At 34.1% G+C, this 22,104-nt stretch overlaps 1 long non-coding RNA gene across 1 annotated transcript in view; it reads right to left on the bottom strand.

The window, feature by feature from the left end:
- Positions 1-4,514: 4,514 nt before the first annotated feature.
- LOC127168781 (uncharacterized) overlaps positions 4,515-22,104 on the bottom strand; it is a 41,177-nt gene continuing 23,587 nt past the window's right edge. The window contains exon 3 of the long non-coding RNA XR_007828139.1: positions 4,515-4,916. This is a non-coding gene — a long non-coding RNA (uncharacterized LOC127168781). The remainder of the gene's footprint in view (positions 4,917-22,104) is intronic.

Genomic DNA, 22,104 nt, shown 5'->3' with positions numbered 1-22,104 from the left:
TGAATTACGCTCTTCTAAATAAAGGTGCTTTAAAAGGTTCTTCACAGCGACGCCATAGAAGAACCATTTCTGGTTCCACAAAGAACCATTCAGTCAAGGTTCTTTAAAGAACCATCTCTTTCTTACCTTTTTTATAATCTGATGAACCTTTTTTCACCAAAGAGAACCTTTTGTGAAACAGAAAGGTTAAAAGATGTTAAAAGTTTCTTATGGAACCGGAACTAATGGTTAGGGAGTTGGACTTGTAACCGAACGTTTGCGGGTTCGAATCCCAGGTCCTGCAGGGATTGAAGGTGGGGGGAGTGAATAACCAGTGCTCTCTCCACCATGAATACCACGACTGAGGTGAGTCCCTTGAGCAAGGCACCGAACCCCCAACTGCTCCCCGGGTGCTGCAGCGATAGTAATATCCAAGTGTGTGTGCACTTGGATGGGTTAAATACAGAGCACAAATTCCGGGTATGGGTCACCATACTTGGCCACACGTCACGTCCTTTCCACCTTTCCTTTCCTTAAACAAAAAAAAAAATGTTCTTCTATGGCATCGTGAAGCACCTTTATTTTTAAGAATGTATGTTATACACGTTTATTTTTACAGCGTTATACTTATAGCTCTATCCCAACAGGACTAGTTTTCCCAGAGGGGGTCAAGTAAATTTATCTTTCACAGACTTACTTTGGATTTCACTCCCATTTGAAATCAAAAACACAACCTCAGTAAAAATTACAAAGCAATTTACCAATTGTTTTCGCCATAATTGGCTCACTGACAATCTAATCCTGCCCACATAGGAATATCTGTGATTGCAGTATATTATTCTTTCATAATGCATCACATAATTTATTTTGACCTTCGTTGAATAGCACAACTAAACCTACAGTAAGTTTCATTGCGCTGTCTGATGAACCTTCATTGTGGGTTTGAACCTTTTTCCATCTTTCTGCATAAAAATAACAGTTGAGGGTCGAAGTACTGGCATCCCATCTGAAGTAATCAGAAATAATATAATGAGCACCCTAGCAGCATTACGTATGATTTCTACCTTTCCTTCAATTTCCACATATACAAGTCTAATTTATTTCACTGAACAGGCATCTTTTGTTAATAATTGCAACTTAAACACTATCTGAAAAATGAATCCAATCAAATAGTGCTTTGGATTGGGCTGTCTAAAGATCATTTCCAAATGATGCTGTCCAAACGCTCTTTCCTCCTCTCTCTCTTTCTCTCTCACCCACTTCAATCAGGGTGATCAGGCTACCATCCATCTCTCTTAAGCAGCCATAAGGCCTTATTGTCGGTTGCTCTGTGTCTCTTGCTCCATTTCTTCCTCTCTCTGCCCCTTTCTGAGCTGATATTGTCTGATGTGGTGTGATAAATCATAGTATTCCACAATCGGGTGTAAAGTGATTCGAGTCACAATCAGAAGGTGTGTAATCCATAATGTGTGCCACACACTGTCTCACGGGGGTCAGACGTGCAGCTAGAGAGAGCTGAAAACTTCATTGCTGAAGTCTGCACTTAGACTAGCAGTCACTGCAGCGCAAACACATCACCGGATAACCACAACATTGATTTTTGTGTAGTACTCCTCTACATTCACTATAACTGCCATTACATCATTTTGTTTTCAGCCTACTAGATACAATAATTATTAAGGATTTAATGGAAAAATTATTTATTTTCACCAGCATTATGGCTGTCAATGTAACAAATCATCTTAGTAAAAAGGAAAAAAAAAAAGTGCAATTTGGCCTTATGCCAAACTTGTTCTTGTCCCTTTTCACATCACATATCAGATCGGAAACGCATTTATTTTCAGTAAATTTCAAATTATTTATAATGTACTATAATACAGAGGTGCAAATATGTTCCACTTGCACTAAGTAGCAGCTAATAGCATCTAACTACTATTATTGCAAATAAAATAGCATCTATAGCTGCTGCCAAACAAAGAAAGAAAAAATGATACAAAACAATCTATTTTTTACGTAGTGTAAGTAGAATCTATAGTGTTAATAGCATATATCGCTAGGAAAATATGATATTTTTACTTAGTGTAAACAGTATCTATTTTTTTTTAAAAAAGAAAGAAAAAAATATGCAAAATATGTTGACTATGTAACCACTATTACATCATTTTTGTTTCAACCTATAAAGATACAATAATTTACGTGCATTTAGTGCATACATTTTTATTTTCATCAGTATTATGGTTGTCAGTTGACCAAATTATTTTAGTAACTAATGTTATAAAAAATTAATAATTAAATAAAAATAATTAATAAAAACATATCAAACAATCTATATATTGACTATATAACCATTGCACATTAAGTGCATAAATGTTTATTTTCACCAGTATAATGGTTGTCAGATGACCAGTTTAGTTTAGAAAATGTTATAAAAAATAAAAATAAAACAATAATTTCAAAATCATGCAACAGAATCAATACGTTGACTACATAATCATTGCACATTTAATGTATAAATGTTAATTATTGCAAAAAAAGCTATTTTTAGTGTAAATAGCATCTATAACTATTTGCACTTAGTCCAAATAGCTGCTGCCAAAAAAAGAAAGAAAAAATAATGCAAAACAATATGTTGACTATGTAACCACCATTACTTTATATTAGTTTCAACCTATAAGATACAATAATTGTTGCACATTTAGTACATAAATGTTTATTTTCATCAGTATTACCAAATTATTTTAGTAACTAATGTTAAAAAAAATATATAATAAAAAAATAAAATAAAAAACACATGCAAAACAATTAATATACTGAATCAGTCAATATATTGACACAATAAGTGCGTAAATGTTTATTTTTACTAGTATTATGGTTGTCAGTTGACTAAATTTAGTAAATAATGTTATAAAAATAATAATAATTAAATGAAAAATAATAAAAAATCATTCAAAACAATCAATATATTGACTATATAACCACTATTACATCATTTTCTTTTCAACCTACAATAATCATTGAGCATTTAATGCACTGTATTTTAGTAAATAATGTAAAAAAGAAGTGATTAAAATGTACACAAAACAATATATTGACGCAAAGCCACTTAAATACATGTTAATATGTGATTAATTGCAACTAATTGATCAGCATATTATGTAATGTATTCAATTATGTGCTGTTTCATACGTTTAACTAAGTTTCATAATTCTTTATCAACATGCTAACTTACCATTCCTCTGAAAATACTTCATTTTTGATGACACTGGAGTTTAAAAGAGATTTAATATTCTATAATATTATCACTTTAATGGCACCGAAATTGTTAAATGGGAACCAAACAAGAACTAAATTAAGCTGGATAATGAAAAATGTCTTTTGTAGAGCTGCTTTACAGCTGAAATTGTATTTATTTTATAATTGTAGAACTGTTATTTTCTTTTCTATTAATGTGAAGCTGCTTTGAAACAATCTCTGTATAAAGTTCTATTTAAATAAATGTAACTTGACAGTAATTACTGTATAGGCCACAAAGACTGGAAATAGTTAATCAATAGGCAAACTGTTATTTGAAGCTACTGTTTTTGCATTTTATTGTATTTTAACCTTTCTATTTTAATTGTTAACAGTAATTTAAAAAGTGGTAAACTACTGCAATAATAAATGAAATCTAATAATAGAAAAAGCAGCATTAACATTGACCTTTAACCTCCATGTTCCAGTCAAAAAGTCTCCTCACATCTGCTGAGGTGTTTCACGACGGGCTGTATTCTGGCAAGAAACAAATTTTCTAATCAATTCCTGGTGGATGAAAAGTCATTCATTTTTCACTGATTCTCCTATTTCACTTGGAAACATGTCACATTATGGAAGTTAAATGGGTTGCAAAGGTCAAGATGACTTGAAAATGAATGGCTAAGAAAACTGGCATAACATTGCGGAGAGGAAATGACATTCAATGACTTGTTTACTCAAATATTATCTGGTGTCATGCTGGTTCAGATTGCTGTCAGACAGTACCCTAGTGTGTGTTTTGTAACACTCAAGTAAGTCAAGTCAATTTCATTTGCATAGTGCTTCTCACAATACACATTTTTTCCAAAGCAGCTTTATAGAAAATTATAATATCAATATACTTTCATTCTGTATATTCACATTTAGCAAATTATGGTATTAAATATAAAAGGTCAGTTGAGGCATTTGCTTTGCTTCTACTTCATGAAAGCATTGTTAGAAAACACTTTTAATTATGATTTAGAGTGTCATTTTTATGTGGTATGTTATGATAAACTCACTTTTTTGCTTACATAACATGGATCCCTCTAGACTCCTGCAACCTAATGAAGAACTAACAAGACAATGAGATGTTGTTTTCTTTAGAAATACAATGTTACGTAAAAGTTTAATACATGTAACTTTCAGGCTCTGTCAGCTGTCATGACTTTTGCATGTTTGGAGACAAACAAAACAACATGCAGTAATAAATGTTGCGAGCATGCATGGATGCGTTGTCAGCTACTCATGTGTATGACCTCATGCTACACAGTCTGCCACCTCTTTGGCAAGATCCATCAAAATAAAGCGCCGGCACCTCTTTTGACGTCTAGAAATGAAGGTAATGTTCTGTCTGTGCCTCCCTTGGAAACGCATGGCATGGTATTATGGGTGATTTGTCATTGTTGGCAGGTGTTTTATGCAGCACTCAGTGGACCCATAGAGCACCATGTTCTCTGACGCACGCCAGGCAGCGCTGCAACGCTCAAGTTGTTCTTCATCTCTTGTTCTGTGCCAAAGCATTTGAGGAAATTCTCTCAGTGCAGTGGCCCCAGAAAATAGTGCCAAGAGAGATGGGATTGTGTCTGCGGTGGGTTGATCCTTCATGCCTCTGTTCCCTCTTTTGGAGTGAAGAATTCATCTAAATCTTATTGGCGATTCTTGGTCTGTTAACAAACAAGGGAAGAGGAAAGATTTCAGTTTCTCTTATTGAAATTCAAAAGGCATTTAGAAACCAGTCGTGTTAGTAATTTTTCACACAGTGTCTTGCAAAAGTATTCATACCCCTTAATTTTTTTTTGTTATCTTGCTGCCTTATGTTAAACTGCTTTAAAGCGGTCATCAGATGCCCATTTTACACAAGCTGATATGATTCTTTAGGGTCTTACTTAGAAGTCTATAACATACTTTGGTTAAAATTTCTCAGCGTCACAGACAAGAAGCTGAGAATGGCTTGATTTGAAAAAGGGGATATTTCTTATTAAGATTACAAAAATACCACTTGGTTGATTTTGATCATTATAGGGTGGTTGTGTACACACACTGCCAACACACATTCATGTTCAAACAACATGTAAAAGTGAGTTTTGCATCCGATTAACCCTTTAAATAACTTTTTTTTTTTTCACATCATACTACACTCTGTACACCCTATTGTCAAAGCAAAAACAGAATTGCCACAACTTCATAAATTTATTAAAAATAAAAAACCTCTCAAGCTTTGTCAGGTTGGATGGGGGCAGACATACATTTTCAGGTTACTCCAAAATATTTGATTGCATTTAAGCCCAGGCTTTGGCTGAGCCACTCAAGGACACAGAGTTGTCTATTAGCCATACTTGCTGTTTGCTTAGGGTCATTGTCCTGTAGGAAGGTGAACCTTCTGCACAGTCTGAGGTTCTGAATGCTCTGGACTGGGATTTCATTAAGGCTATCTCAATATTTTAGTGTATTGAGCTTTCCTTCTACTCTGACGAGTCCCTCAGTTCCTGCCGCAGAAAAACAGCCTCACAGCATGAGGTTGCTACCAGCACACTTACTTTTGGGATGCTATTCTGTAGGCGATGAGCCGTGCCTGGATTCCTTCAAACATGATGCTTGAAATTAAGGTTCATCAGACCAAAGAATCTTATTTCTCACACTCTGAGGGTCTTTTAGGTGCTTTTTTGCTAATTCAAATTTGAATGTGTTTTCACTGAGGAAGGGATTGAGTCATGTCACTCCTCCATAAAGCCCAGATTAGTGGAGTGTTGCAGTGATGTTTGTCCTTCTGTAGGTTTCTCTTATCTCCACGTATGATCATGGAACTCAACTAGAGTGACCTTCTTGGTTACCACTCTAACAAAGACACTTCTTCATCAATTGCTCAGTTTGGCCAGGAGGCTAGCTCCAAGAACAGTCCTGTTTGTTTCAAGCTTCTTCCATTAAGGGTAATGGAGACTACTGTACATGCTTCTGTGAACCTTCACTGCAGCTGAATATTTTCTGAACTCTTTCCCGGATTTTTGGCTTGATGCAGTCTGAGCTCTACAGACAGATTTTTTTTTTTTTTTTTACCTTAGGGCTTGGTTTTAGCTCAGATATGCATTTTCAGCTGTTAGACCTTTTATCAAGACGTGTGTGCCTTTCCAAATCATACCCATTCAATTGAATTTGCCACAGGTTACCTTCACTCGAAGTGTAGTAACATCTACAAGCAATATGAATGCTCCTGAGCTAAATTTCAACTGTCCCAAAAAAGGGTATGAATACTTATGCAATGGAATCATTTTTTATTTTTAATAAATTTGCAAAGATCAAGTCAAGTCAAGTCGAGCTTTATTGTCATTCCACTACATGTGTGGACATTTTTAGGTCCTTGTAACGTGGAGTGTTAATAAGAAAGTTTCTGGTGCATAGAGAGAGAAAAGAGTGTTTCTACAGGTGATTTGTCTAGCCCACTGACCTGTATGTAGCACACTCAGAGGTGCACAAAGTGGTGCATGATGTTAAAAACCTGTTTTTTTTGCTTTGGTATTATGGTGTATGAAGTGGAGACTGCAGATGTGAAAAAAAGTAATTTAAAGTAGTTTAACATAAGGCAGCAACATAAAACGTGAAAAAAATGAAGGGGTATGAATACTTTCGCAAGGCACTGTCTTTAGCTTATCAGTTCAGGATAATATTAAAGTAATAGTTCACCCAAAAATGAAAATGTACTGAAATTTTACTCACCCTCAGGCCATCCAAGAAATTCTTTATTTCTTCATTAAGAAATTCAGCATTACACCACTTGCTCACCAGTGGATCCTCTGCAGTGAATGGTCAGAATGAGTCTCCAAACAGCTGATCAACACCTTCATCAGCTGTTTAGACTCTCATTCTGATGGCACCCATTCACTGCGAAGGATCCAAAGGTGAACAAGTGATTTTTCAAATTCAAGTCCAGTGTAAAATTTGTGTCCTCAAGCAAAACCAGAAAACATTATGCTTATTATAATATTTATTCAAAGTGAGTGTCACTACTAATTTGGAATTCAAGTGAAGGGCAAAAAAATGACATACTGTTTGACTTGACTTATTTTTTAAATAATTTAAAAGGTCAAGACTGTATGTATTCACAATTTTGTCTTTGATATGCATTTGAATTACACTGCCATCTTTTTCTGGACTTAACAAGAGAAATATTTAATTATTCTGAGACTTTTTACTTAATGAGGATTCAGAAATGTTGACCCAAACTTTGACCCAAAGCCCCAGTGCTTCCAATTACGAAGTGTTCACGTCTGGTTTACACTGTTGAAAATGATGCGTGATGCGACTAATGAGCCATTTGGACAGTTTGCCATTAAAGAAAATATATAAGTGAATAAAAAGCCTCCGTGCTGAATAATACAAACGAGATAACCATTCACTGCCAACCAATCACTGTCGATCCTAATATTTTAATATGGTAATCTATTCTATTTTGGCAAAATGCACTTCTGAATACAGTTTAAAGCCATGAGAGGCTAAAAACACACTAAGCCGCAACACAGTTTAATGAAATGGAAATTTTATTCGTATTTCATTGTGTTGAACTGCACGAGGAGCAGAATACATTTTGTGACCTCTTTAAAGGCAGAATTTTAGATCCCTCGCTGACCTTTGATGTCTTATTAGCAAAGCCTCAAATTCTCTCTCTGATTTACACAATGACATGTCACAGCTTTTCAAAACAGAGAAATGATAATGCCGTGAATATGTTTAAAAAAATAGAGAGCATGAGAAATATAACAGGAAAGTATCTGACATGCACAGGAGAGACTCTACCTTTGTACTGAGCAGAAAAAAAAAGCTTACAAACATTGACCTAATTCTTCTTCTTTATTCTAATTTATGAAATACGAAAGCTTGTAGAGATTTCCCACATTGTGATGTACTTTGACATTTCATTTTGGTTGTGTAAATATCACTGGACTGCATATTTCTGGGGCATTTTCACAATAAATGACTATAATAATGCATTATCACACATTCACACACAAATTTGCAACATAATGTGAATGAGAAAATATTCAACGAGAAAAAACAACAAAAAAACACAAGGACCATTCCACTGGGAACTGATTAGACTATGAAAATGGGCTGTTTAGTATCTGAATACTGTCTTGTAAAAGGATGAAAAAGGAATCAGTTCATGTTTATTTTAGCCACTACCAGCTGGGAACCAAGATGGTGATGGGGAGGTGGAGAATGAAGGTCAAGTTCACCCTTGAGAGCCGCTCATCATATCCTAATGATAATGCTTAACCTGCATTAAATTACCGTGCTAGCTAACTGGCATTTCAAAGGTTGTGCTACCCACCACAATAGCATGAAGTAATGCCTAAATAACTTTAACTTTCACTAGCCGAACTGTCAGCCGAAAAAGAAAGTCTTTTTAGAGGAAGAGCAAGTTAGTACTGTACTTTGTTTTGATGAACGACTGCCAAGGCAAACATTTATTTTTTTCTTTGGAATAAAGTGTGCTGATGAATCAGGGACCGAAAACATCTATTAAGACAGTAAATAGGCTCCATTTAGATTTCACGCTGACTTTAAATCTGACGTAAATGATAGAAGTAAAAGTAAAAAGAGTTCTTGCTTTTGGAGTTGGAAATGATTTGATAACAAGGCGGAAATTAAATGCACTGCAACCTTCTCTGGTTTCTATTTTCCAAAAAATCTCATATGTAGCCTTGTATCTCTCATCCGGCAAACATTTTTCTTTAAAACCTGCAAGCTGAATGCTGCTGATATTTGTCAGAGGTGCATTAGTGAAGGGAAGTAAGGTATGTGTATTTTCTGTTTACTTAGAACTAACCACTTTTTTGTCATTTACTGTGGAAAAACAGCAGTTTTTATATTTTTCCTTAAAGGCGATGCATGTTTTTTTGTTCGTGGGTGGGTGTTAAAACAGTTTCTCCTATTTGAGCTTAATATGCAGAGACTGTGACACTATTAAAACATTGCTCTGTTTGTTTGAAGCCTCCCAACTCTCTGTCTCCAGCACAAATGGGTCCATACTTCTACTGTTTGCTCTATTCAGTGCCTGATTTAAAAACATACACAGTTGAATTATGATATTTGTGACCCTGGACCACAAAACCAGTCTTAAGTAGCACTGGCATATTTGTAGCAAAAGCCAAAAATACATTGTATGGGTCAAAATTATCGATTATTCTTTTAATGCCAAAAATAATTAGGATATTAAGTAAAGATGATGTTCCATGAAAATATTTTGTAAATTTCCTACTGTAAATATATCAAAACTTAATTTCTGATTAGTAATATGCATTGCTAAGAACTTCATTTAGACAACTTTAAAGGCGATTTTCTCAATATTTTGTATTTTTTGCACCCTCAGATTCCAGATTTTTAAAAAGTTGTATCTTTGCCAAATATTGTCCTATCCTAACAAACATACAACAACATACATCAATTTATTTATTCAGCTTTCAGATGATGTATAAATCTCAGTTTTAAAAAAATTTACCCTTATAACTGGTTTTGTGGTCCTGGGTCACATTTGTCATCTTAACTATGCAAATAAGACTATCGCCTTTTAAATTTATGGTGCTTACAATGGTAAATTAAGTATTTGAAATTATATATTTCTCTTTCTTTAATTGCTCAGCACACTAGCTCGGCATACTATTAGCTTGCTAGCTTAATAAGTCTATTGTATGTGATTATTATCTTTTATCACTTGTTAAGAACATACAAATAAAACAGTGCCAAAGTATTGATATCTGTTATTGATAACACTTTAGATTAGGGAACACTATTCTGTATTAACTAGTTGCTTATTAGCATGCATATACTAGAATATTAATTGTTTATTAGTTCTTATAAAGCACATATTAATGCCTTATTCTGCATGACCATATAATACCTAACAATTACGCTTTACGGAGTTTACTCTACACTACTATATTTCATAAGATCACCTGATTGTTCACAACACCAGTAGACAATAAATCTTTTTGTTTGTTTAGGGACACAAATTTTTTATTTTATTTATAAAATTTTATTTCATTTCATTTCATTTTAATTTTTTTAATTTTAATTTTAATTTTTATTTATTTATTTATTTTTTTTTTTACATTTTTAACTGTAGTCCCAGGGCAGGTTGATGTTTAAACAGAATTTTAAAAAATAAAAATAAAAATATATACATAGATAAATACAGCGTTTGAATGCTAAAATTCCTATAAATGCTCATAATTTTGATTTAACAGACAGTACAATTTACATTTTTTGAGAATTTTTTTTTTTTTTACATTTTTATTATTATTTATTTAAAATATTATTTTCTGTTCTGTTCTACTCTATTCTATTACTCTAATACAATTTTTATAATATATATATATATATATTATTTATTATTTATTATATGATATAATAATCATTCATCACGTTGAATAAAAATGTCTACTAAATAAATTTTAAAAATTGCAATCGAACAATCAGCACTGGTTATTCCAGAAAGCCATGCAATAAGTTGTCATCTTACAGCGTATGCATATCAACATAGGTGTTGTTTTCATTTCAATAGATAACATGCCTCATGTTCAGAGAAGAAATGCCTAAAACATCTCTTGATTCTCCAGGAGTAGCGCATGCATCTTACTGAATAATTGAACAACGTGGCTGTTAAGAGTGAAATATTTATGCATTTTCTGCAGAATAAAGGCGGGGTGTATATTGTGATTGAACTCACCGCAGAACTCAGAGTTTGCTCTGTTTACGCATAAATGTGACTGTACCGCTGCTGAAATCTCGCCTGATTTTTGATGGTGTTTTAGAACGCCACTCAAACCAAACTGACTTCAAGTACTCAAACAGCACTTGTGTGTTGAGCGCTGGAGTGCAGGCGGATGACGGGGAAACAGAAGTGGGCAAGATCAGATGAAGCATCACAACCTCACACAGAATGAGTCACGTGGTCACAGATTTTGGTTCAGTAAGTCATTAAAATGAATCTGTGATGAGATGAGCTCACGTAACCGCCTCCACTTTGCATGAACCCATTTGCCTCTTTCAGCATGTGCTTAATGTTATTGTCATAAACAAAACTGTCAGGCCAATTATTGTTTGAAGTAGCTTGCCATACTGCAAGTCATAAAGCTAATATAAAGCTAACATAAAGCTGCTTACATATCAAAGCTAAAAGAACTAAAATGCATGAAGTCCCACTGAAACATCTACCTAATTTTGTGCTCCAAATCGAAAAATGAATGGCCATTTAAAAATCGCTAATGACTCATTATGCAATATAGCACCAAATCTTGGGATCAATCTTTTTGCTAACTTGTTTTTTTTTTAATTTGCACAGGCTTTGTATTTCTTTTAGGAACTGACTGATCATAGGCCTCATTGATCTGAGCATGTGCACTCCAGTTTTTGAGTAAAAAAAAAAAAGCATAATTTGTAAATAATTTTGGAAATATGAAATGAAAAACTTAAATGAAGGAAAACAAGTGATACTGCAAGCAGTAATTCCCAGGGTTCAAGCGCTTTAAGGCATTTAAGCAAATATGAAAAAAAGACATATTGTTTACCTGTACCTGTAGCCTGTAACCACCTAAATCAATGATTGAAAAATTTTTGGCAAATACAGGTATTTTGCCATAGAAATATGATGTTTTTTTTGTTTGTTTTTTTTTAACAAAAACTTTGTCCTTAAACTTTGCATGCTTGTTTAGAATCACCTGTCACATGTGCTCATCAAGCTTTGTGAAGCTTTGAGTTTTCCTTTAGGCTTTAAAGGAGTTTGGGTAAATTTGGACTGGCCCCTTTTCTAAACGACCCCATTATAGCCTCCCAAAGGATATTTATTTATTTATTTTTTTGATAATTATTGACCTAGAGAGTGCAGAAAATTGTACTGCAGTGTTTTTTTCAAGGAAAACCTATGACTATGAAAAGTTTTTTTTTATGAAAAGTAAGCCGTTAACCTTGTCTAACAGGTACTCGAACTTCGTCAGCCAATGGCGGCCATGTTTTTTGAGATACGCAAATGTCCTTATAGACACTTGTCGCACTTTGGACCAAGACTGTGCACAGCAATTTTCATGCTGAAAGGACAAATTGTTTTGCATCTGTAGGCTTTAGGTTTTTATAATAATAGAGCCATAAAGTGGCCAATCTCTGCAATTTTTTTTCCTGTGACCTCAGATTGAGATCTTACATAAGTGTTCAGAGTTTGGCAAAGATATTTCATTCCTTTCAGGAGTTATAGGCATTTTACTAAAAGTGGCCCTTCCCCTTTCAAACATTTTGGCGTCAAAAGTTCAACTTTTTTTTTTTTTTTTTTATAATTATTGATATTCACTATCCAAAGAATCTTTCCGCATTGGTTTGGTTCCAACCAAGTGAAAAATCTAGGACTAGTTCGCAAAAGTTTTAACGACATAAGACACTTGAGACTGCGACTGACGGTTTAGGAGTTATGATCGATTTCATACTTTTGTTCGCTGTAGTGCCCCCGTCAGGCCGATTGGGGCGAGCCTTGGTGATGTTGTAGGCAGTACGAGTACTATCATCCATCCAAGTTTCAAGTCTCTACAACTTACGGTTTGGTCTGCACGATCAGTTTTACATGGAGATTGTTGATCTGTGACCATTCTAACAATTACAATAAGGTTTCAGCGCTACATGCTTGAACCCCTAAAAGAGACTAAATTCATGATTTAGTAATAATAATATAAACAAAGTATAAGCACTATCCACCTTTTTGTTCCCGTAAGACTGGACGATTTACAGCCATTTGTAAATTTTATTGGTCTGGCTTCCAGTCTCAACCCCGTCCAGCGATTTTTAGCTGTACAAAACAACTTGTTTTGCTGCTTGATATTGCAAATTGGTGTGTCTTACCATGTTATTTTAATGCATTATAAGCACACTGGTTTGTAGTGCAAACAGTTTTACCATTTACTGAGCGTTGTTATTCTTCTCATTATTTCCCTATAGCGGCTAATGAACTAAAGTCTCACCCATAGGCTTATTTTCGCATTGAAGAAAAAGGTGGACAGGGCTGGACATTTTTGACCAAAGTGGACCAAGTCTTTAAGCTTATAAATCAAATCAAGCCATAACGCAATTACTATGTATTTTATTTTAATAAAACGCACAGCCCTGCACTGGAGGGGAAAAAACCTGATTGCTGATGGAATTCCTATATGAATTTTGGAACCAATTCTAAAGGGATCAAACAAGGATCTTCTAAGAATCCACAAAGAACCCAATAAAATCCTACTGAATAAACCGAGGCTTCTATTTTTCAGTTTGAAATATTACAGAGCTATATTTTTGCCTTGACACTAAACGTGAAACAAATGGGTTCAGCCTCCCAAGGAGCATTGGAAATGTGCAGCCATGAAGTGTCAAATGAAGTCAATTGAATTTAGTTGCAAGAGAGCCAAAGATGGAATCATTCCATAAAGATGCATTTATAGAAAAGACTTACAAAAGATCCAGCACCAACACACACTGGACACCCTCATATCTATAACCAAGATGTTATTTTACAGTGCCTATACACATGCATTCATTTTCTGCACTGATTTTGGGCAATTAAACATGATCCAATGCGTTAAATGCAGCTGAGAGTAGTACACTATGTAGCTGAAAGCATTAAATGATCTTGTCATTTTCTGAAAAAAATGAACTTATATACTTTTTAACCCCAAATGCTTGTCTTGCACTAACTTTACATTGTGCGTCTGCGACTTCACGCATCACGTAATCATGTTGGAAACGCAGGGCTCTACATTTGCAACTAAAACTACTGCGTGCGACTATGAAAAAATATCTAGGAGCACCAGTGCGACTGACTGAGATACTGATTTAAAACAGTCAAATAAACAAAAAGTTAATATTAAGTGACTTACATTGTCTGACTATAACACAATTGCCTGATTATGCTCTATTTTGTCATCAAAAATAGTTTTAAAGAAGTCAAAACTGAGCTGCTGCGCATCTCCATTCAAACACAGCCGTGTTTCGTTTATAAATGAACATGCATTTTTAAACAAATCTAACGAGTCAGTGATTCAATCTCCCATTCATAAAGACACTTGCTTATTCCTGAATGAATCAGCCACCCGAACGAATCAAATGAATGATTCAGTAATTAAATCAGTGACTTGCCGCCACCTACTGGCAGTTTTAGTTTCATTTTTAAAGTATCTTTTCAGTTATTTGAATCATTTAATATTTCTATATTCAAAATTTTATATTAAAAACATTAATCTCAACATGAATTTATGCATTTGATTGTACTCATGCCACCTCTGAGCCTCATTAAACATCTGAAAATACACCTACAAGCCACTTTTGTGTTCTTCTGTGCCACCTCTATAGTACAGTACAGTATTAATTTTGTTAATACTGATTTCATTTGATTGGTAACTTATTCTTATTCTACTTGGTCTTATTCTGTAGTTTTAATTAGAAATTTTAAAAAGCATGTAACTATATATTTTTTAAAGTTTGACATAAAAGATGACATACTTTTAATAAAGTTAGAAAAATGCCATTACAAATGTAAAAACAAAAATCCCCTGTAAATCACTTCAAGGAGTCCAATATCACCTCGTAATGGGAAGGCTAATTTTTGATCAGATTTTTTGATTACTGATTAGAAGGTGCTTCTAAAATTTTGACTGTGCTCCTAACTTTTTTAAGACAAGCATTTGTGGTTAAAAAGTATATACATTTTTATTTTTTTAGAAAATGACCGATCGTTTCGCTAGATAAGAACCTTAATTGTCATCAATGAGTCCTTTGAAGCTGCATTTCTTTGAGCTGAAGAAGTGGGGGTGAGTCTTCTTTTTAAGACTCACACTATTCTGCAAGCCCTCACTCAGCCACAAGCCAGCACTTGTGACCCATCATGTCTTTTTGGCACATTACTCAGGTTAAGCGGTCTGCCCACAGCTCTCGATGGGGGTGAGAGCCGTTTTAGAGCCCGGCTGGAGTCTGTGGCCCCCTCGCTGCAGGTAGATCCTGAGGGGCCGTGCCAGGGCGTGGAGGCATGATGAATAACAGATGTTTCCTGATTGGCTGTGCCATTCGTCATACACCTGCCTCGTCTCAGCCGCGGAGAGCTCCACAATATGTCACTGTCGCCGGGCGGATGGCCCCAATGCATCACCCCATCCCAGCAACGCTCAGCTCTCCAGATCCTTCTGCTTTTATAGAGTCATATTTCTCCTCCCAGCGCTAAATAAAAGAAAACTGGACAGCTCATGTTTTTCTTTCTTTTTTGGCTCAGTATGTTCTTAGCTCAGGGGTAAGGTCAAACGAACACAGTTGGTTGGGTTTTTAACGTGAGGAACACTAGGCTTGGAAACTGCATTCGAAAAGCTGTGTCATGTTCAAATCCACAGTGAGAAAGCCTTAAAGTACCCCTCAAAATGCTTTTATTTAATGCACAGACTAAAATGTGAAAAAAAGTCCTGTACTGAAGAAATTTTCCCAGGCAGAAGTGATTCAGCGATCTATCAGCAGAACTCTGAAAGTTTCATTTTGTTTTCTAATAAAAAAGTTGGTTATGTGATTTCCATTTCAAAGAAAATTAGCAGAGTTCAGAATTACCATTTCTTAAATTATTATACGCTTTACTACAGGGTTCAGCACATTGTTTAACGCATTAGGTATGACAAAATCTCTAGTAAAAAATTATATGCCATGATTTATTTAAAAATCATTTATTTCATACAAAGTATATTTCAAATCCATTAACATATTTATTGACATTTCACTTATGACTTACTGATAAAATTATAATTCAACTTTATTTGGAGTATTTCTTTATTGCACAATGCACATTTCTTAATATTCTGCCTAAAAATTTGTTTTAATATATCACTATTAATAATGATTGTATGATCTTTGTACAATTTTACTATTTTTAAAATGCAAGATATTTAACGTGTATCTGAAGTATACTTGCAACAGTACCACTTTAGCACAATCAAATATACTTAAGTATATATTTAGTTAGACTTCACTACTATTTCTGCACAATTAAAATGCATTAAGCACAAATTAGTTTAGCAGACATAAAAATAACAGTTTAGTATACCAAAAGTACAATTGCAGGGTATTTTTATTAAGCACATAAATATGTAAATGTATTTGTAGTATACTTCAATTTTCAAAAAAACATTTTAGTTTTTTTTTTGTTTTGTTTCGTGTTTTTTTTTTACTAGGGATAACAATCAAAAATATCTACACCATGTACTGTTCTAATCAAGGTTAAATGTTAATTTCTACATATACTAATATTATTAAGAATTAGGAATCAACATGCAAAAATTATAGTTCGTTATTAGTTCAGGACAAGGTTTGTTTTTGTTAAATTTATTAAAAATCATTTTAGTTACTTGTGAAATAATGATGAAATACAAACATTATATGGAAAAATAAAAACAAGTATTTTTTCAATCTCAAAAAAAAAAGGATCAATGGCAAAAATATCCAATATAACAAAAAGGAATTTACACATATCTTGACAAAAAAAAAGTCAGTATAGTCATTAGTAATTAATAGAGATCAACTACCAGCAGGGACTAGCTAGTTCATGCTAATTAGTCCAGCTTGACCCTTGACCCTTAAACCAGTGGTTTTTAATCTTTTTGACTCCAAGGCCCGCCACTGTCGACAACAATATTGAAAAACCTCATTACTTATAAATGAATAAATAAATAAATATTTGTTTGTTTGTTTGTTTGTTTATTTATCTAGCTAGCTAATAAAATATTTTAGAGCTTGGCATAACCAGAAAAATATATATTCTTTAAAAAGGATGATGTTTTACATGAAGCACTAAATTTACTAAAACTAAAACTGAAATAAAAATAAATTTAAACAGAAATATAAATAAACCTAATAAAAAAATGACAAGCACATAAATTTTATTTATTATTTTACCTAATAAAAACATTTTAGCACTTGGCATAACTAGAAAAAAATATTTATTAAAAAAATTTATTAAAAAGATTTTATTAAGAAGTTTTATGTGAAGTGTTTATTATTATTATTATTATTATTTTTATTATTATTTTTTTTTTTTTTTTGAAGCATGTACTAAAACTAAAATTGGAATAAAAATAAATCCACACAGAAATATAAATAAAACTAATAAAAATGACAAGCACATAAAATTGTATTTATTTTTCTACCTAATAAAATATTTTAGAGCTTTGCATAACTAGAAAAATATATATTAATTAAAAAGTGAAGTTTTTATTTTGAAGCACATTTACTGAAACTGAAATAAAAAAAAATCTAAACAGAAATATAAATACATCTCATAAAAATTATAAGCACTTAACAAAATGTTATATATAATTTTTTTTACCTAATAAAATATTAGAAAAAATAGAGCTTGCCATTAAGTTTTTTTTTTTGAAGCACTAAATTTACTGAAACTAAAATCAAAATAAAAATAAATGTAAATATAAATATAAATATAAATAAAACAATAAAAATGACAAGCACATAACAAAATGAATAAAACTGACTAAAAATAAAATGAAATAGATACATAATACTAAAATGGAATGCATGGAACTATAGTTAACAAACTGAACCTTACTGTGAAGTGTCACTGGTTAAAATTATGTTTATACATTTGAGCACCTCAACCAGGGTTACCAGGTTTTCACAACAAAACCCAACCAATTGCTACTCAAAACTAGCCCAATCGCATTTCGCATTCCGGGGTAAAATACACGTTTTTTTGTCAGGGTTCCTCTTCTTCTCGGCTAAATATCATGTAATTGGGTCCACCTCAACCCCCGGACATGAAAAATAACTCGCAGCAACAGGGTTAAAGTACCCCGATTCCACAGGAAAACCATGGACTTGGCAACACTGAGCTCAACCTCTAACAAATAAATTTGGAGCATAAGATACTGCACCATTTGTGCCACCAACATACCTTAAATCACATAACTTGTATAGGTAGAGTGGTGAGCTATTACTTTTCTGAGTGATTGGATTATTTAGACAGGAAAAAAAATCTCATTGACTTTTATTTAGGGATAGATCTGGAACGAGTCATATCTATGAATCAGCAGGACCTGGCAACCACCAACAACACCATAGCAATCACACAACAACAAGCTAACAACCAAACAACTCATCACATCCCAGTGTTGTGCGTTTCCTACATTTCATCAACTAATGTGCCAGATCTCATATTGAGCGGTTTAATTTAGCCAAGAATAATGTGTTTTAATGGCCAATGTGAAGACAAACCTGGCAAATCAATTAGCAATCAAAGAAGCAAACATAAACAACAACACAACACAAAAGACTACTCAAACTAGAGTGAGTTTTTGCGAGACAAGACTGAGATCAGAGGGGAATAAAATAAATCATAAAGGGAGAGCCTGTAGAAGGCTTTGGGTTTTTGAAGTTCTGATCTTTTGATCTTCTTGTATTACTTCTGCTATTACAATCTATGGATGAAATGCTGATCTCTGGCTGTCGTTCGAGGTCACATGATGAATATGCTGATTGTCTGCCGTCGGATCCTCACGCCTTCCTCTATGAGTAACCTGGCTGACATTGTGATGTCGAGCCCATTTTAATGGCCACATCTTACGTACGTACTTCAGGTATACACTTTACTTTGTATGTCGAGCTGCTGCTCGGCTTCATATTCGGCCTTCGCAAAACAAAAAAGTCCTCGTTCTGGGTGAATTTACTCATTCCAGACAGTGCACCCATAAACACGTTTCTGACCTTCCCAAGCAAAAGCGATCAAAAAGACCCCTGAACATTTTCTTATGATTAATATCTAAGATTTCTCCGACGCAATATAATCTCCCTTTCAGCCATGAATAATTGAAGACAATGTGTTTTCTCTTTCCAAGTCTTGTTCTGTACCTCATATCCAGGCATTATTCATGCTTGAATCCTTAATGGTGTGATACTTAAATGGAGTGGTGCTTTTGTCTCGATCTGATCAGTGTACATCAAACAACAGGCTGCAGGATTACGCACTCTGCATTTCTTAGACGCTTGGATGAATATTATTAGTACTCAATTGCAGACATTTTTGATGATAACCAACTTAATGTACTTGAACAGCTATTTCTGGTTATCAAATAAAAGTCTTTTAGACTTTTGTGGCCAATAGTCGGACATAGTGATCAGACTCACAGTTTTCACTGGTAAAATCTTATAAATTTAGATTAGGAATGTCGTAAAACATATAGGGGCAGAATATTGTAGAATTTTATAGAGAATTCTGACCTGAGCCAGACAAAAGTCATAAAACCCCTAGAAAGCTATTCATTACCTAACATTAACATTCCCAATTAGAAGACAAGAGGAATAATATTACTACATATATATAATACATGATTTCACAATTTTACAAGCTCTATAAAAGGATCACTGGTAAAATATCCAATATAACATAATGGACTATTAGCAATAAACAACCCCAATTCCAGAAAAGTTGAAACGTTTCGTGAAATGCCATAAAATTAAGAATATGTTCTGTTTATTCTCTTTAACCTTTATTTAACTGACTAAACTACAAAGAAAAAAAAATGTCCAATGTTTTCAGTGGCCAGTGTTTTCAGTATTTTGTAAATATAACCAAATTTTGATTTTCATGGCTGCAACATACTCCAAAGAAGTTGGGACCGAGGTCAAATAAAAGTTTTGAAACTGTTTTGAAACAGTTCACAGTAAGCAGGTGAAATGGAAATAGGTGAGGATATCAGGTTTGGGTATAAAAGGAGCATTTCAGTCTTTGCAAGCGAAGTTGGATCATGTCTCATCACTTTGTGCCAAGTTTCATCACATTTCTTAATAGAAAAATCACAAAGAATTTAGGTCTTCCACCAACTACCACACATAATATTGTGAAAAGATTCAGGGAATCCAAATAAATGTCAGTCTTTGTAAGGCAAGGCATCTCAGGTTAATCTGCATGACCTTTGAGCCCTTTAGGGGGAAAAAAAAAAAGGTGCGTTACAGCAATGCCATAGAACCACCATTTTTGGTTCCACCTAGAACCATTCAGTCAAAGGTTCTTTAAAGAACCATCTCTTTCTTACCTTATTATAATCTGAAGAACCTTCTTTCGCCACAAAGTACTTTTTGTGAAACAGAAAGGTTCTTCAGATGTTTAAAGGTTCTTTATGGAACCATTTAGACAAAAAGGTTCTTCTATGGCATCGTGAAGTACCTTTATTTTTAAGAGTGTATAGCCACATGGGCTCAGGAGTGCTGATTCTGTCACTCTAGCAGAAAGCTATACATCAGTTCTATGCAGTGATGCCATGGGGTTCTCTGGGCCAGAGCTCATCTCAGATAGTCAAAAAGACGATGGAAATGTGCTGTGGTCAAACAAGTCCACAAGCTGAACAATGGATGTTGAGTTCTCAGTACCAAAGACCAAAGGGACCATCCAGACTTTCATCAGCGACAGATGCAAACGCAAACTGTCATGGTATGGGGGTGCAGCAGAGCAAACGGCAATGGTGACTGGTACCACTGAAATGGAGGCATGTATTGGGGTTGTACAGACACTATACTGCCATCAAGATGACGTCTTTCATGGGAAGTCAATGGTTATTAGATCAAGACAATGGCAGGTCTCATTCTGCATGTGCTACAATAGTGTGGTTTCGTAGACACAGACTGAATGTGCTAGACTGGCCTGCCTGCAGTCCAGATCTGTCTCCTATTAAAAATGTATGACAAGTCATGAAAAGGAGAATCAGACAACAACGATCACAGACTGCTGAGCATCTGACGTTTTTTAATCAAGCCAGTTTGGGCAACAATTTTGCTTGCAAAACTTGAAGTATTAGTATCCTCAATTCCCAACAATTAAACATTGTAATTAAAAGTAAAGTTGATGTGGCACAGTGTTAAACACGCCTCGGTCCCAACTTTTTTTAAGTGCGTTGCAGCCATGAAAATCAAAATTTGTTTATATTTACAAAATAAAATTATTTATAAAATAAATAATTTTAAAAAAATGTATAAAATACAACACTGGTACACTTTTTCCTGTGTACTTCAGCCAATTAAAAAAAGCTTAAAGAGAATAAACAGATAACATATTCTTAATTTTTTTTATGGCATTTGACGGAACGTCCCAACTTTTCTGGAACTTTTCTGGAAAAATATAAATATTTAGCCAACTTAAACAGTTCATTTTTAATGTCAGCACAATTAAAACGTTGCTGAAATATACCACATGCCTTTTGTCATTTGATTGATTCTTTATACTTTTTTAGCAAGTAAAAGGCCTTTTTAGCATAATTTTAAAAATGTTTCCCTATTGATCATGACACACGTCTTTTGCTGTAGAATATTTACTGATTTTCATAACGTACATGTAAGAATAAACTTTGTTAGTTACAACAAATTAACAGAAGGTATCTTGTTTCCACCGCAGAAAAACGTCAGTACGCACCTTTTTTAAGTTCAAGTCCGCCAACATTTACTCTCCGGTCTGGTTTGTTTGTTGGATGATTCTGCCAAAAATGGCAGAATCTGCGTTATGATTAGTCAGATTGCCTGTCAGTCAAGCTCCCTGTGAAGAGGCAATTAAAATAAGACTTTTATTTTTTTTATTCATTTTTTTTTTATTGCTTGTTTTAAATCATTTAGAAGCCTAATAGCAACTCACACAGGAAACCACCCTGGGTGCACTGTGTTCTCAACATAGATTAAAGCAACATAGATGAAAGCATACATGATTGTTTTGCATGAGCATTTTAAAAGGAGCTTGTACTTGACTCTTGCTCAAGTAGCTTTCCAGACACATACGTCTGGTCGAGTCGGATTTTTCTTCAGTAATGGTTCTTC

The sequence above is a fragment of the Labeo rohita genome, chromosome 7 (assembly GCF_022985175.1).
Source record: "Labeo rohita strain BAU-BD-2019 chromosome 7, IGBB_LRoh.1.0, whole genome shotgun sequence".
Lineage (NCBI taxonomy): Eukaryota > Metazoa > Chordata > Actinopteri > Cypriniformes > Cyprinidae > Labeo > Labeo rohita.
Note: the sequence above shows the minus strand (reverse complement) of the source record. Positions and strands in the feature narration are given on the sequence as shown.